Source organism: Bombina bombina, chromosome 8 (genome assembly GCF_027579735.1).
Source record: "Bombina bombina isolate aBomBom1 chromosome 8, aBomBom1.pri, whole genome shotgun sequence".
In the NCBI taxonomy this organism is placed as follows: domain Eukaryota; kingdom Metazoa; phylum Chordata; class Amphibia; order Anura; family Bombinatoridae; genus Bombina; species Bombina bombina.
The window spans coordinates 185,090,594-185,107,405 of NC_069506.1; the positions used below are offsets into that span (position 1 = coordinate 185,090,594).

The window sequence follows — 16,812 nt, forward strand, 5'->3', positions numbered from 1 at the left end:
GCCCTATGAGATCCATGTTGATGCTAGCAGAGAAGGACTGGGTGGTGTGTTGTATCAAGAACACGATGGGCATCTGAGACCTGTTGCTTATGTGAGAGAAATTATCCTACCCACAAGTTGGAATTTTTGGCGTTGAAATGGGCTGTCGTGGACAAGCTGAAAGAATACCTGTATGGTGCCGAATTTGAGGTCAAAACAGATAACAACCCACTCACATATGTCCTTACCACGACCAAGCTGGATTCCACGGGACATCGATGGTTGGCAGCACTATCTAGTTTCCGATTCAGCTTGAAGTACCGACCTGGAGTTGGAAATTGGGATGCTGATGCACTATCAAGGAGACCCTATGACCTGCTAACTCATAGGGAAGAGTGGACTTAACTGACGACAGAAGGTGTTCAGGCTTTGTATCAAGGGATTGAGTACTGAGCCAGAGGAGCGACAGGGGCTGAAGTTCTTGGAGTCACCATTGCTGGTGTCCCAAAGTTCTACTGTGACTTGACCCAGGTGAGGGGTGAAGGACTGCCTACCTTTTCCAAGAAAGACTTGAGAAAGGATAAAGCAGAAGATCCTCTTTGTTCTCTGACTTTGAAAGCCTTAGAGAGTGGATGCTCAAAACTTCTATTCACAGCAGGCTCCCCAAAGGAGGTTCAATTGGTTTACAAGGAGTGGGATCAATTTCAGCTCTCAGATGGGATGGTCTACCGAAGGGGCCCCTTTGATGATTCAGAGGAGAGTTGGCAGCTGTTTCTCCCGGAGAAGCATAGGGGGACAGTGTTGAATGCATTACACAATGAGGATGGACACCTGGGAACTGATAGAACATTTAATTTAGTCAGGGATCGTTTCTACTGGCCATTTATGCGAGCTGAGATCAAAAGTTACTGTCACTCCTGTCTGCATCCAGAGGAAGACTTTGCCTTCCAGAGCTGCCCCAATGGGCCATCTACATAGTCAAGGTCCCATGGATTTGGTGTGCATTGATTTCTTGTGTCTGGAACCCGACACGAGTGGTCAAGGGAACGTATTAGTAGTAACTGATCATTTCATCCATTATGCTCAGGCTTATCCAACAAGAGATCAATGAGCTATTACTGTTGCCAAAGTGTTAGTGGAGAAATTCTTTGTTCATTATGGATGACCAAGGAAGAGATTTTGAAAGCAGGCTCATTAAACAGCTATTGGATCTTCTGAGAATTAAGAAGTCGAGAACAACACCTACCACCCTCAAGGGGATCCTCAACCTGAGAGGTTTAATCGTATGCTTCTTGACATGCTTGGAACCCATCCATCTGACCGAAAACAGTACTCGAGCACGCCTAATACTGTTGTACACAACTCGTGCAACAGCACCAACTAACTGCGGATCATCCATATTTTTCAAGCCAAGCAGCACAAAGCTAAACAGCAGAGCAAACACACAAGGAGTAACAAGGTATGCAAACACACAGCAGCGATTTGATACAATGTCGATCACAAGGGATGCTTTGGCCATGTTGTTTGAGGGATTTATAGTGCAAAATGTCCAATGGTAGCGAGTTCGTAATGATTGCTGATTGTATCCACTTGATTGTATGTGAGCGTCGCGAATGCACCTTTGTAATGTTTGTTGATATGCGTAATAAATACTTATTAAACGCGATCTTATAGTAAAAAGCACACGTCCAGGATAACATGAATGAAAGTGCATACTTGTGTATAATGTGTGCATAGACATGGCAAAGAATCTGATTGATCAATGTTGCTGCAATATTGTTTCAAAACGATAAAGTAACGGGTGACATCTGTAATATTCTATATATAAGTGATTTACGAGATGTCAATATTTTACGTGTCCCATTAAAGGATTACTTTCTGTTATAATTTTTAAGCTAAACAACTAACATATTAAAGTTAATAAACATTAATTAAAACCTACTGACCTATATTTTCTCCAAAACAAAGTTTCATAACGTTCTAAAAGTTATATCTTTTATTCGCCGATGATGTCACGTTATCCTGCCCACTATTTTCAGCACTGCATGTTCAAAATACTTAAACCAATAACTTTGTGTTTAAAGCGCCATTTTGAAACCTAGGTATTGTAAACGGATTGGTACAGAGCAAAGGATACCCACGGAGTGGGTTTGGAAAACAATTAAATTTGCAGACAAGATTTCTGATATATACGGTAGAGATATGTTAATGAAATGCTATTGATAAAAAGCGTATTTGGGGTAGTTAGTTAGTAACAGGCATAGAAAATATTTACTTACAGTGGCCCTTTAAAATCGCAATAATAATGAATATTTTCCAACCCTCTCATTTACGTATATGTAGTATTGAGTGAGAAACTGCTGAAAGGGCGGTACAGTCCTAATGCTGTAATCTGTATGGTTGAAGCTTAGAATGATGTCATCATATTAGCAACCTGCCTGTCTAGTTTCCAAATCTTCATTCTGTTGTTGTATTTTGCAACATTCTTATTGTGTGCTGATTAAAAAGATAAATGTGTACTTTGCTGTTGTGTGATGTCTGTTATGTACATCTATACAGGGAGTGCAGAATTATTAGGCAAATGAGTATTTTGACCACATCATCCTCTTTATGCATGTTGTCTTACTCCAAGCTGTATAGGCTCGAAAGCCTACTACCAATTAAGCATATTAGGTGATGTGCATCTCTGTAATGAGAAGGGGTGTGGTCTAATGACATCAACACCCTATATCAGGTGTGCATAATTATTAGGCAACTTCCTTTCCTTTGGCAAAATGGGTCAAAAGAAGGACTTGACAGGCTCAGAAAAGTCAAAAATAGTGAGATATCTTGCAGAGGGATGCAGCACTCTTAAAATTGCAAAGCTTCTGAAGCGTGATCATCGAACAATCAAGCGTTTCATTCAAAATAGTCAACAGGGTCGCAAGAAGCGTGTGGAAAAACCAAGGCGCAAAATAACTGCCCATGAACTGAGAAAAGTCAAGCGTGCAGCTGCCAAGATGTCACTTGCCACCAGTTTGGCCATATTTCAGAGCTGCAACATCACTGGAGTGCCCAAAAGCACAAGGTGTGCAATACTCAGAGACATGGCCAAGGTAAGAAAGGCTGAAAGACGACCACCACTGAACAAGACACACAAGCTGAAACGTCAAGACTGGGCCAAGAAATATCTCAAGACTGATTTTTCTAAGGTTTTATGGACTGATGAAATGAGAGTGAGTCTTGATGGGCCAGATGGATGGGCCCGTGGCTGGATTGGTAAAGGGCAGAGAGCTCCAGTCCGACTCAGACGCCAGCAAGGTGGAGGTGGAGTACTGGTTTGGGCTGGTATCATCAAAGATGAGCTTGTGGGGCCTTTTCGGGTTGAGGATGGAGTCAAGCTCAACTCCCAGTCCTACTGCCAGTTTCTAGAAGACACCTTCTTCAAGCAGTGGTACAGGAAGAAGTCTGCATCCTTCAAGAAAAACATGATTTTCATGCAGGACAATGCTCCATCACACGCGTCCAAGTACTCCACAGCGTGGCTGGCAAGAAAGGGTATAAAAGAAGAAAATCTAATGACATGGCCTCCTTGTTCACCTGATCTGAACCCCATTGAGAACCTGTGGTCCATCATCAAATGTGAGATTTACAAGGAGGGAAAACAGTACACCTCTCTGAACAGTGTCTGGGAGGCTGTGGTTGCTGCTGCACGCAATGTTGATGGTGAACAGATCAAAACACTGACAGAATCCATGGATGGCAGGCTTTTGAGTGTCCTTGCAAAGAAAGGTGGCTATATTGGTCACTGATTTGTTTTTGTTTTGTTTTTGAATGTCAGAAATGTATATTTGTGAATGTTGAGATGTTATATTGGTTTCACTGGTAAAAATAAATAATTGAAATGGGTATATATTTGTTTTTTGTTAAATTGCCTAATAATTATGCACAGTAATAGTCACCTGCACACACAGATATCCCCCTAAAATAGCTAAAACTAAAAACAAACTAAAAACTACTTCCAAAAATATTCAGCTTTGATATTAATGAGTTTTTTGGGTTCATTGAGAACATTGTTGTTGTTCAATAATAAAATTAATCCTCAAAAATACAACTTGCCTAATAATTCTGCACTCCCTGTATATGTACTGTATTGTGATTCTATCCCATATATGCTGATTTATATAAAGCAGTATAGCATTGTTGTTCCTTCCAAAAAAGTGACAGCTCTAATATTTTCTAATGATATGTTATTATTGTACGTAATTCCTAATGGTATATTATGAGTGAATCGTGATGTTAAAGGGACACTAAAGCCTTAATTTCTGTTTTGTGATTCCGAGAGAGAATCCAATGTTAACCAACCTTCCAATGAAGTTGTATGATGTAAATGTGTTCATTGTTTATATCTGTTTTTTTGCCTGAATATCAATGCACATGTATGAGTCAATGGCAAAAGGCATGCATGTGCATCCATCAATCATCATCTGTTGAGCCTATGTAGATATGCTGTTCATCCAAGCATATGAGTTGAATAAATGAAATGTTATAATATACGTAAATGAGACGTGTTTAAAATTGGCTACTGTTTGTGAAGACTGAAATGTTAAAAAATAATTTTCTGTCCGTTTAAATATGATTTAATTGTGGAAACCGATTTTGTATTGTTGATGATAGAATTGATGTTGATTTCTAGTTGATGTAATGTAATTTCCTTTAAGAATGTGATGTTGTAGTGATGTTCACACAAGTAAAAGCCATAACTCCATAGGGAAATAGTAATTTCTTGATCTATTTGTCATAGCGGTACTAACGCAAGAATGAATGAATTAGTGCCGCAATTCTAACGCTGGTATTAAGAGTTTAAAGTCAAAAATGTTTTTGTGCGTTAGGTAAATCTGCCAGTCGCGTGCACGAGCACGTCTTCCCCATAGAAGTCAATGGAGGAGAGAAATGTCCAGAGAAAAAAAATCCAACACTTGTGTTGAGCGTAAAGTGAGTGACATCATGTTCTTATGTGAAAAAGTAGCTAAATCGTGTTAATTTCATAATAAAAATATGTTTTGTGTAGGTAATGTGCTGTATATTGTTTGTATGTATCTAATTCTGTACGTATGTGATAATATTTGTTGTTAGATGTAGCTAGATGAGTGTATGTTCCCGTATGTCTATGTAAGTCAATGTAAAATGGGTTTGTGTGCATTTTTTTTCAAACACCCGAGATCTCGTAACTTTGATCCATTCCATTTTGACATGAAAAATTTTAATATAAAAAATAAATATTGTCGAGTGTTTGTATGAGTGTAAGTGTACTTTGGATAATTTTTTTGAAGTGATTTGTGGATGTTTGTGTTATCGATATATCATTAACTACTGGGTCTGTGTGAGCGGTATGAATTTGAGCGTAGATGGTGATATTTGTGGCGATACGGAAACTTGTAATAGCAGCGATAGGGAAAATGAAGCGTTATGAGGCTTTTTCACTCATAACGCAAAACTCGTAATCTAGCCGATAGCAAATAGATTCTTCCCAGCATGCAAAATGCATAGCAGTGTCCGTGGATCATTAACCTTACAATCACTTTAATCTTGTTCTTAGAAGTCTACATCAGGCTCCATTTGAGCTTATGCACTCTTCTTAATATTAAAACTTTTATCTTGGAAAGTTTTGCTTTTTGTTAGCTTTTCTTCTGCACATAGAGATTCTGAATTGTCTGCTTTTCAGTGTGATCCGCCTTATCTGATTTTTTCATGCGAAGAAGGTTGTTTTGCGGACAAAGATGTGGTGTTTACCTCAGGTTGTTTCAACTCACAATATTAATCAGGAAATTGCAGTTTCATCTCCTTGTTCTAATCTTTCTTATTCTAAGGAGAGGCTGTTACATGTTCTGGACATGGTTAGAGCTTTAAATTTGTACCTTCATGCTACCAAGGAATTTCGTCAATCATCTTTCTTATTTGTCCTACATTCTGGTAAGCGCAACGGTCAGAAAGTCACTGCTGTTTCCGTATCATTCTGGCTCAGATGTTTGTTTCACATGGCTTATATAGAAGCAGGCCAGCAGCCTCCATCCCAGATTCTGCACATTTTACCGTGCGGTTTCTTCTTCCTGAGCCTTCAAGAATGAGACTTCAGTTGAACAGATTTGTAAGGCTGCTACTTGGTCCTCATTGCATGGTTTCACAAAATTTTACAAAGTTGATGTTTTTGCCTCAGCTGAGGCATCTTTTGGGAGAAAGGTTCTTCAAGCGGTGGTGCCTCGTACTTAGGACTGCCTTCCCTAGCTTTCCCTTCCTATTCATTTTGTGTCCTCCACAGCTTGAGTATTGGTTTCCCATAGGTAAATTAATGAATTTGTGGACTCTCACTGCCATTAGAAAGAAAACATAATTTATGCTTATATGATTAATTATTTTCTTTCTTGGCAGTGAGAGTCCACGAACGTACTGTACTGACGGCAGTCTTTGGAACCTCTGTAACCCTTGTATCTCTCTACTTTTCCTTATCCTCAGCTTCAACTACTGAGATGGTAGGGGAAGTGGGAGGGATATTTAATGCTTTGTTTGGGGTATCTTTGCCTCCCCCTGGTGGCCAGGTGAAGTATTTCCAATAGGTAATGAATGAATTTGTTCACTGCCAAGAAAGAAAATAATTTATCAGGTAAGCATGAATTATGTTTTTTCTAACACCTGAGACCTCATATCTTTGAGCCCTTATAACTTTTTTGTGCAATATTTTTTTTTCATATTTTTTATTAGACGGCGTTATTATAAGTGTAACTGTACTTTGTAATGTATTTTTGATACTTTTGTTTTGCGAAACTATTGACCAGAGCTTTGAGGTCGCGTTATCCTGACGAGCGTTAACTTAAATTGCGCTCAAGCCATCACGTTTATTGTTAACTTGTAATATGAGTGAAAAACCTGATGCGTGCAAACACCCACGATAGACCCCTTTTCGCTTGTGTGTATCTGTGAAGGTTCCACTCTTAATCTAACCCTTAAAGGGACTGCATACACCAATTTTTATATAACTGCATATAATAGACACTACTATAAAGAATAATATGCACAGATACAGATGTAAAAATCTAGTATAAAACCTTTTAAAAACCTAATTAGAAGCTTCCAGTTTAGCACTGTTAATAAGGTTAGGCTGGGACACCCAGTGGGGGCTTAGAAAACAGGAACAGCAGACCCTCCCTTGCATATGAAAAGACAGAGTATACAAACAGGACCTGCAAGAATCTGTAGACATCAGTATACATCTAAAACTTTGGGGCTTGGTTAGTTATTAAAAAAATACATTTTTACAAAAACACACCCAGATGGGCTATATAAATGAATCATCTACAAAACATTTACAAAAAGATAAATCTAGTGTTAAATGTCCCTGTAATGAGCTTTTGCAGTCTCTGATCATTTAAACTCGCTAATAGTAAATGCTTCAGTTTCCAGCTTTTAAAAAAACTTTTTTAAAACCTTGTCATTTAGAAGTTAGGCTCTATATCATTCATTAAAAGCAATTTCTGCTAAAGTAAACAACATTTTTTTAAAATATATTTATTTTTTTTAATGGAGAAAAGGGTCTGGCAAATCTGTTTTTTTTTTTTATCAAAGTGCATGTCTGTGTAGAACTGGGACCAATTGCTCATTGGTTGTTAAGTAGGACTCCCTCTGCTTTATTGGTTAATAGAAACACACCTCAAGCGATGAAATATTATTGTTCAGCAGAGGAGCATCCCTTTAACAAATCAAAAAACTGTACTACATTTTAAAGGCAACAGATAGGAAATAACTCACTAGTGTATGAAATAAATCATGCCCAGTGCCGCCCTGCCATTTTCTCTGATCACAGACATCACAGACAGTGAGTTTAAATAAATGTAGATGTGAACGGTTTACCCAATCACTTGGTTTGTGGGACGCTCTCGTCACGTGACGTCACGTCCTCTCAGTGTTGCCTTTATAAGCGCGGCCGCGACGTTGCTTGTTCTTTCGGATCATACATACTGTGCAGTCGGTGAATAGTTGGGAGCTTCGTGATGGCGCTGCCCTTTAGCTGTACTGAGCGCGCACGCCGCTTTCCACCTTGAAGTGAGTATAGGGTAATGTAGTCTGCAGTTGCGGTTATTATGTTTTTATTAGTACGGCTTATTCCACGAGGCTGCGCAAGCTCCTCACTACACGTGTAGCTGCAGCGGGCCTAGTAATAGCAATGTGATCAGGTGTAGCTGCAGCGGGCCTAGTAATAGCAATGTGATCAGGTGTAGCTGCAGCTGGCCTAGTAATAGCAATGCGGGCCTAGTAATAGCAATGTGATCAGGTGGTGGTGAGATGTGTAGTTATTCAATTTTACTCCTATGTGTCAATGGCTATAGCAAATTAGTATTGTACTGCACACCACTTTACGTGTATAGGTTATTAATTGGCGTGCATAATGCCTGAGGGTTGTAAAAGCATTATACTTGGGAGTTTCCAACTAGAGCATTGCGGTGGGGGGGTTGTCAGTTTGATCACTTACACTCACTTTCTTTATAGAGCTCAATATGGCGGAGTTGTAACTGGATAAAGTAAATGCTGAGGAACAACATGTTCTGCTGCTGAGAAATGTGCTGCTAATAAAGGTATGATAACCTGTAGTTATAGCTTAACAATTACAGTGCTGTAACTTTGTAATACTGTAACATTAGCTAACCTGCAGCTTGTTTGCAGGGTTTTAAAGTGAAGGTAAATTTTCATGTGAGTGCTCGGTTTTAAAAAATTAAACGGTTGCACTTTCATTCATGAAAATTGACATAATGAGTTTAGTCTAAAGTGCCCTTCATTTATTTATTTTCCAAAAAATTGAGCGGTAGCCTAACTTTACAATCACTTTAAAGTGAGTATAACATTTTTTTTTTTTTTTAATGGAACCACTAATTAGCAAGTGCTACCCTGGTGCTGAACCAAAAATGTCTGAATCCTAAGCTTACGTTCCTGCTTTTCAAATAAATATACTAAGAGAATGAAGATAATGACTAAATTAAAGGAATAGTCTAGTCAGAATTAAACTTTCATGATTCAGAGAGCGGGCAATTTTAAGTTCCTTTCTAATTTACTCCTTTTATCAATTTTTTTCGTTCTCTTGGTATCTTTAACTAAAACAGCAAGAATCTAAGCATAGGAGCCAGCCCAGTTTTGGTTCAGGACCTAAATGAAGACACCAATCAGCAAGCTGAACCAAAAATGTGCCGGCTCCTAAGCTTTCTTTCAACTAAAGATAGCAAGAGAATGAAGAAAAATTAATAGGAGTAAATTGGAAAGTTGCTTAAAATTGTGTTCTCTGAATCCCGAAAGTTTAATTTGGAATAGACTATAGCTTTAATGTATGTAAAAATTGGAAGCTATATCGGTATCATGAAAGAGGAAATAATTTGGTTTCATATCCCTTTAAGGGAAAAACAATTTTCCCTTTAAAGTGGCTTACTGTCTTTCTGTTATATTTTGTGTAGTCGCAAGCCATTTCTGACGTCCGAAATGATGGATTGGTCATCCTCCAATCACGGCTTCCCCCCGGGGGAATCAGTGTCTCATTGAATGCCGTGATTGGAGAAAGCAGGATTCCTCATTTTAGACCTAGGAAGAGGCTTTGCGACAGGTGGAGGATGCTGGATCGGCTGTCAAGATTAAAAGGGTAAATTGTAGGGTTTTTTTCACAAGTGACATGTAAATTTTGATGAATTAAAGTGCTCCTTTAATTGTCAAAACCAGGCACTTAAGCATTAAAATTTACATTCACTTTAACATGAGTTTAGTGAGCTAAATCAGCTATTTGCAATACAAAATTTCAGATTTATTCAAGGGACACTAGCCCACATCTTTCATGATTCAGAGCATGCAATTTTCTGTTTTACTCCTATTTTTTTCTTCATTCTCTTGCTATCTTTATTTAAAAAGTAGAAATGTAATACATAGTCGGCACACTTCTGATTGAGAACCTGGGTTATACTTGCTTATTGGTGGTTAAATGAAAGCACTATCCATGCAGGTGAACCTAAAATGGGCTTTCTGCTAAGCTTTTACATTTCTGCTCTTTAAATAAAGATAGCAAAAGAATAAAGAAAAGTTGATGATATAGTGAATTAGAAAGTTCTCCATCTGAACCATAAAATAAAAAAAATGTGGGTTTAGTATCTCTTAAAGGGACATGAAACCCACATTTCTTTCATGATTTAGAAAGAGAATGCAATTTTAAACCTTTCTAATTTGCTTCTATTTGTTCTCTTGATATTCTTTGCTGAAAAGCATATCTAGATATGCTCAGTAGCTGCTGATTGGTTGCTGCACATAGAAGCCTTGTGTGATTGGCTCACCATGTGCATTGCTTTTTCTTCAACTAAGGATATCTAAAAAATGAAGCAAAATAAATAGAAGTAAATTGTAATGTTTAAATTTCTATTCTCTATCTGAATCATGAAAGAAAGATTTTGGGTTTAGTGGCCCTTTAAAGTGAAGTTAAACTTTGATTAAGGAGAGCCAGTTTTTTAAAAATACTATTAAAAACAGGGGCACTTTCATTCATCAAGTTTACAAATCAGCAGTTTATCAAAACTGCTGCTTTGTAAACTTTGATGCATTAAAAGTGCCCCTGTTTTTAATAGTAGTTTTAAAAAAAAACAGGCTTTCATCCACCAAAGTTTACCTTTACTTACACTGCTGCTGGCATAACCCATTAAGAACATTCAAGGGAATCCTATTACAGTAATATCCTTTAATACATTCTTGCATATGATGTTTCTCACGATGGTCTTCCAAGCTTCAATGGTGAAGAGGCTTTGACGATAATGCCGAATGGCTTTGCTGATGCTAATCAAATATGCATATTAATTAGAACACCATTTTATGTACTTAAATTTATATATTTTGTTTTTCAGCTTGGCTATACTTGATGTGTTTCTGGGCAGTGTCAACAAAGGTATGTTAATGCGTCTATTTAAAATTAAAATGTATACTAAGATACCAATTTTAAAGAATTTAAATGTGGGGGGGGGGGTGTTTAACTGATGGCTATTGGGCTTCAAGTGAAGGTCAATTTTGACAAATTAGTGCCAGGTTTATAATAATCCTATTAAATACAAGGGCACTTTAATTTATCAAAACTGACATTTCAAGCGTTTTCTCTTTTAAAAAACTTACCTTTTAATCCTGAGAGCTGCTCTTCCTCTGCCTGTCGAAAGTCCTCTTTGCGGGTCCAAAATGACTACTCCGGCTTCATCCAATCACGGCGTTCCCTCAGGCCATGATTGGAGGAAGCCGGATTCGTCTTATTTTAACGTGTAAGGCTTCAGGGGGAATCGATGGAGCAGCTTTCAGGGTTAAAAGTTTAAGTTTTTGAAAAAAATGCTTGAAATGTCAATCTTGATGAATTAAAGTGCCCTTGTTTTTAATAGGATTATTAACTGGGCACTTCATCAATTTTGCTAATAACACACTATATGCAGTTAAGTGGTCAAGTTTGTACTTGTTTAAAGGAATCTTTAGGATGAGTATGAATAAAGTGAAGGTTAATGTAATACAAAAATAACCATGCATGGTTTGTACCTTGTTATATTGTACATTTTTTTTATATATTAAGGTTGGCAAACCAGTAAGTTTTAAAGTATACTGCATGAGTAAACTTAACGCACAAAGGGGTTTAATTCACAAGCACTGCTGGCCCTGAGTGGTAGCCTCAATTGACCCATTCAGCAGCATATGTGACACAGCTGAGTCATGTGACTAGTGCTGCTAACTAGTAGTTGCTGCTCAGGTGCAGCGATGCTTTGTTGGCCCCGAGTGGTACATCCGTGTTTACAACCTTTGTGGTGGTAACACAGTAGTGCAGGGTTGATCACCTTAATGTCATGCTAGAACAAATTGGAGCCTTTTTTTTTGGTACTATTGTGGTCATTTAATTGTAAATTACTTTCCTGCACTCTTAACTTTGACTTCTTGAAAGTCAAGTTACAGCAATCTGTTTTGAAACAAGGGGGAAAATCCACTCCTGCTGAATGGGGGTAGGCTACTGAACTTATGAATGAAAAACATCCTTTATCGAAAAGGGTATTAAAGCAATGTTCTTGCAGATGATGCTGTTTCTCACGATGGTCTTCCAAGCCTCATTGGTGAAGAGGCTTTGACGATAGTGCCTGATGGCTTAGCTGATGCTGCACAAACATGCATATTAATGTTGTCTTGTTGGGTCACACTTCTATACATTCATGTCTGATAGTGCAGAGTTTCTCAAATTGTAATGTATTTTTATTGGTTGTGTTTGAACAGATAATGTAACTAAACTGAGCCCATAAGTCTGATTTGTATGTTAATTTTAAAAGCTTAAACCAATGTAGTTAAAAAGAACCACTAAATACATATTGTAATAAGACAATGCAATAACACTTACTCTGATTTTCAAATAAGCAGTAATGGTTGTTTTTTCTGCCATTCTCCAGCCCCCTCTATCATGTGACAGGCATCAGACTAGTATATATACATTAAACCTGTTGATATTGTGAAACTATTAGCATACATCAGCAATTAGCTCATGTCTGTTTCTTTTACAGGAGTTTTCATGAGTTTCAACTGCAAGGTATGCATATTAAGTCCTCCAGTCTTGTGTCCTTGTCCCTTGCCAGCATAATCAAACTGCTTTCTGGTGAGAACATTGGTTTCCTTATGAAATTCAGTTTGCTACCATCCTAAGGCAGCTGCTCGCAGCATTCCGCTTTTTTCAGAGCTAGATTTCTTCAAGAAATCTGGCTCTGAAAAGAGACTAATGCTTTGCGCTGCTGTCACATTTGGGTGACATTGCTATTTACAAATTCATGTCTAACAGCAAGCGCTACACAATGATGAGTCTATCCCGAACCTGACTTGTGATGACACAACTTTTTAACGGATCTGACTTCTGAGTGTCATTAGTTTTTGTAAAGGAGTTATCCCCCTAAAAGTAAAAACCTTAAACTTGCATGTTTTTTCTGTAAAATGTAGACTCGTGCTTCTGTTCAAAAAATGGAATACCTCATACTTGAGGTATGTGGGAATGTGCTTCAGCATCCAGCATTCTACACTAACTGGTTGATTAGATGGCAAAAAAGCATACTATGAAGACCAGGAACGTGCATATCCCTGAATAGTGGTTTACCTTATAAATTGTGCCAACAAGTACATTTATACTGTAATGTACTATTTGCATACATCAGCAATTAGACATGTCCCTATACACTGACCAGCTTTGTAATTAACTCATTTCTTGTCTTTTTTATTACAGGAGTTTTCATGAGCTTTTCAACCACAAGGTATGCATATTAAGTCCTGCAGTTTTATGTCCTTGTCCCTTTCCAGTATAATGAAACTGCTTTCTGATGGGGACATTTAGTTACCTTATAAAATTCAGTTTGCTACCTTACTAAGGCAGCCGCTCGCAGCATTTGGCTCTTTTCAGAGCTGGATTTCTTCTTGAGCAACATAAGGGCTGGATTTACAGATTTAGTGTTTCACTTTCACAAGAAAATCTTTCTCTAAAAAGAGCTGAATGTTTTGCGCAGCCATCACATTTGGGTGGCATTGCTATTTACAAATGCATGTCTATTTAACAGCAAGCGCTACACAATGATGAGTCTATCCCGAACCTGACTTGTGATGACACAACTTTTTAACGGATCTGACTTCTGAGTGTCTCATTTAGGGTTTGTAAAGGAGTTATCCCCCTAAAAATAAATACCTTGCATGCTTTTTCTGTAAAATGTCTGCTCATGCGTCTGAACAAAAAAAACCTCATAGGGGGAATGTGCCTTAGCATCCAGCATTCTACACAGTAACTGGTTTATTAGATTGCAAAAAGCATAAAGGAGACCAGGAACATTCATATCCCTGAATAGCGATAGCTGTTTACCTTATAAATGTGCCAAGTTACATTTTAATCTGTTTTTTGTTTTGTTTTTTTCATTATATACTGTTGTGTACTATTAGCATACATCGGCAATGAGACATGTCCCTATACACTAATGACTAGCTTTGGCTTTGTAATTAACTAATCTCATGTCTTTTATTACAGGAGTTTTCATGAGCTTTTCAACTGCAAGGTATGCATATTAAGTCCTATGTTCCTGTCCCTTGCCAACATAATCAAACTTTTCTGATGGGGACATTAGTTTCCTTATGAAATTCTGTTTGATTCCATCCTAAGGCAGCTACTTGCAACATTTGGCTTTTTGTAGCTGGAGATCTTCTTGGGAGTGCAACATAAGGGCTGGAGTTACAGATTTTAGTGTCACTTTCACAAGATATCGGCTCTGAAAAGAACCTAATGCTTTGAGCAGCTATAACATTTGGATGGCATTCCCCTTTACAAACTCATGTATTGAACAGAAAGCGCTACACAATGATGAGTCTATCCCGAACCTGACTTTTGATGACAACTTTTTAACGGATCTGACTTCTGAGTGTCTGTCTTTAATTTTATAACTCCTGTAAATGATTGGCGCAAATGTACTTGGCCTCTAAACATTTTTCATATTTTCTTTGTAGGAATCAAGCCTTGGGACTTCATATATTATGGAAATTAAAATGGTTTATTTTACAAAATAAAGCTTACTTTCCTTGTCTTGTGGTGTTGTGTTTTTTTTTTTTTTTTTCTTACCCCCCCCCCCCCCCCCTTTCCAACCAACAGAGTAAAAATGGTATTCTTTAAAAAGTGTATACAAAATAGTCAGTCCAAAGATAAGAATAAAACAGTTTTCCTTTTTTTGGACTCTTGACTCATCTTTTATATAAACTGTTCAATTGTATTCATTTTAGTGTACACTGTACTTTTAAAAACGGTATCCCAGCTCTGCATGGTTTACTTTGTTCTAGGACTCCCTGTCTGTGTGGCCTGTCCTATCTGCCCAGGAACAGGCTTAAAGGATTTTTCAATTTAAGAAAAATGCAGTTGCTTATATTTGAAATAATCTTAGTTGGTCAAAGGGACAGTCTACTCAAGATCTATTTTTATTTATAGATAATCCCTTACCTTTCCCAGTTTTGCATAACAAACATAGATTTAAAGGTAAGGTAAAGTTTATATTTATTGACCTCATTTATTTAAAATAAATATCAATAATAAGGTAGTCGCTAACTTTTTTTCGCTTTACATTCTTTATTTTACCTGTAATCCAATCTTTGTATATGCAGCCGTTATATTCAATCCTCCTCCCCCATGCCACTTCCGTCTTTATCGCTGTTATTACAGGAAGCGTTCTCACCCCTTTGTCTTAGTCAGGTCAATGCGCGTTCACAGAGGCACTATCTTATGCGCAAATTCACCCCTGGTTTGAAAGCAGGCTCATTAAACAGCTATTGGATCTTCTGAGAATTAAGAAGTCGAGAACAACACCTACCACCCTCAAGGGGATCCTCAACCTGAGAGGTTTAATCGTATGCTTCTTGACATGCTTGGAACCCATCCATCTGACCGAAAACAGTACTCGAGCACGCCTAATACTGTTGTACACAACTCGTGCAACAGCACCAACTAACTGCGGATCATCCATATTTTTCAAGCCAAGCAGCACAAAGCTAAACAGCAGAGCAAACACACAAGGAGTAACAAGGTATGCAAACACACAGCAGCGATTTGATACAATGTCGATCACAAGGGATGCTTTGGCCATGTTGTTTGAGGGATTTATAGTGCAAAATGTCCAATGGTAGCGAGTTCGTAATGATTGCTGATTGTATCCACTTGATTGTATGTGAGCGTCGCGAATGCACCTTTGTAATGTTTGTTGATATGCGTAATAAATACTTATTAAACGCGATCTTATAGTAAAAAGCACACGTCCAGGATAACATGAATGAAAGTGCATACTTGTGTATAATGTGTGCATAGACATGGCAAAGAATCTGATTGATCAATGTTGCTGCAATATTGTTTCAAAACGATAAAGTAACGGGTGACATCTGTAATATTCTATATATGTGATTTACGAGATGTCAATATTTTACGTGTCCCATTAAAGGATTACTTTCTGTTATAATTTTTAAGCTAAACAACTAACATATTAAAGTTAATAAACATTAATTAAAACCTACTGACCTATATTTTCTCCAAAACAAAGTTTCATAACGTTCTAAAAGTTATATCTTTTATTCGCCGATGATGTCACGTTATCCTGCCCACTATTTTCAGCACTGCATGTTCAAAATACTTAAACCAATAACTTTGTGTTTAAAGCGCCATTTTGAAACCTAGGTATTGTAAACGGATTGGTACAGAGCAAAGGATACCCACGGAGTGGGTTTGGAAAACAATTAAATTTGCAGACAAGATTTCTGATATATACGGTAGAGATATGTTAATGAAATGCTATTGATAAAAAGCGTATTTGGGGTAGTTAGTTAGTAACAGGCATAGAAAATATTTACTTACAGTGGCCCTTTAAAATCGCAATAATAATGAATATTTTCCAACCCTCTCATTTACGTATATGTAGTATTGAGTGAGAAACTGCTGAAAGGGCGGTACAGTCCTAATGCTGTAATCTGTATGGTTGAAGCTTAGAATGATGTCATCATATTAGCAACCTGCCTGTCTAGTTTCCAAATCTTCATTCTGTTGTTGTATTTTGCAACATTCTTATTGTGTGCTGATTAAAAAGATAAATGTGTACTTTGCTGTTGTGTGATGTCTGTTATGTACATCTATACAGGGAGTGCAGAATTATTAGGCAAATGAGTATTTTGACCACATCATCCTCTTTATGCATGTTGTCTTACTCCAAGCTGTATAGGCTCGAAAGCCTACTACCAATTAAGCATATTAGGTGATGTGCATCTCTGTAATGAGAAGGG

At 37.6% G+C, this 16,812-nt stretch overlaps 1 long non-coding RNA gene and 5 other non-coding genes across 6 annotated transcripts; all 6 read left to right on the plus strand.

Moving 5' to 3' along the window:
- Positions 1 to 7,357: 7,357 nt before the first annotated feature.
- Positions 7,358 to 14,584, plus strand: LOC128638664 (uncharacterized). The gene is made up of 6 exons (XR_008399113.1): positions 7,358 to 8,055; positions 8,500 to 8,585; positions 10,875 to 10,915; positions 12,543 to 12,568; positions 13,250 to 13,277; positions 14,036 to 14,584. It is a non-coding gene; the product is annotated as an uncharacterized LOC128638664 (long non-coding RNA).
- Positions 10,724 to 10,813, plus strand: LOC128639307 (small nucleolar RNA SNORD35). Its single transcript, XR_008399173.1, has one exon. It is a non-coding gene; the product is annotated as a small nucleolar RNA SNORD35 (small nucleolar RNA).
- LOC128639305 (small nucleolar RNA SNORD35) lies at positions 12,061 to 12,153 on the plus strand. The gene has a single exon (XR_008399170.1). It is a non-coding gene; the product is annotated as a small nucleolar RNA SNORD35 (small nucleolar RNA).
- LOC128639309 (small nucleolar RNA SNORD50) lies at positions 12,823 to 12,893 on the plus strand. The gene has a single exon (XR_008399175.1). It is a non-coding gene; the product is annotated as a small nucleolar RNA SNORD50 (small nucleolar RNA).
- Positions 13,586 to 13,656, plus strand: LOC128639310 (small nucleolar RNA SNORD50). The gene has a single exon (XR_008399176.1). It is a non-coding gene; the product is annotated as a small nucleolar RNA SNORD50 (small nucleolar RNA).
- On the plus strand, positions 14,358 to 14,426 carry LOC128639315 (small nucleolar RNA SNORD50). The gene has a single exon (XR_008399179.1). It is a non-coding gene; the product is annotated as a small nucleolar RNA SNORD50 (small nucleolar RNA).
- Positions 14,585 to 16,812: the final 2,228 nt, after the last annotated feature.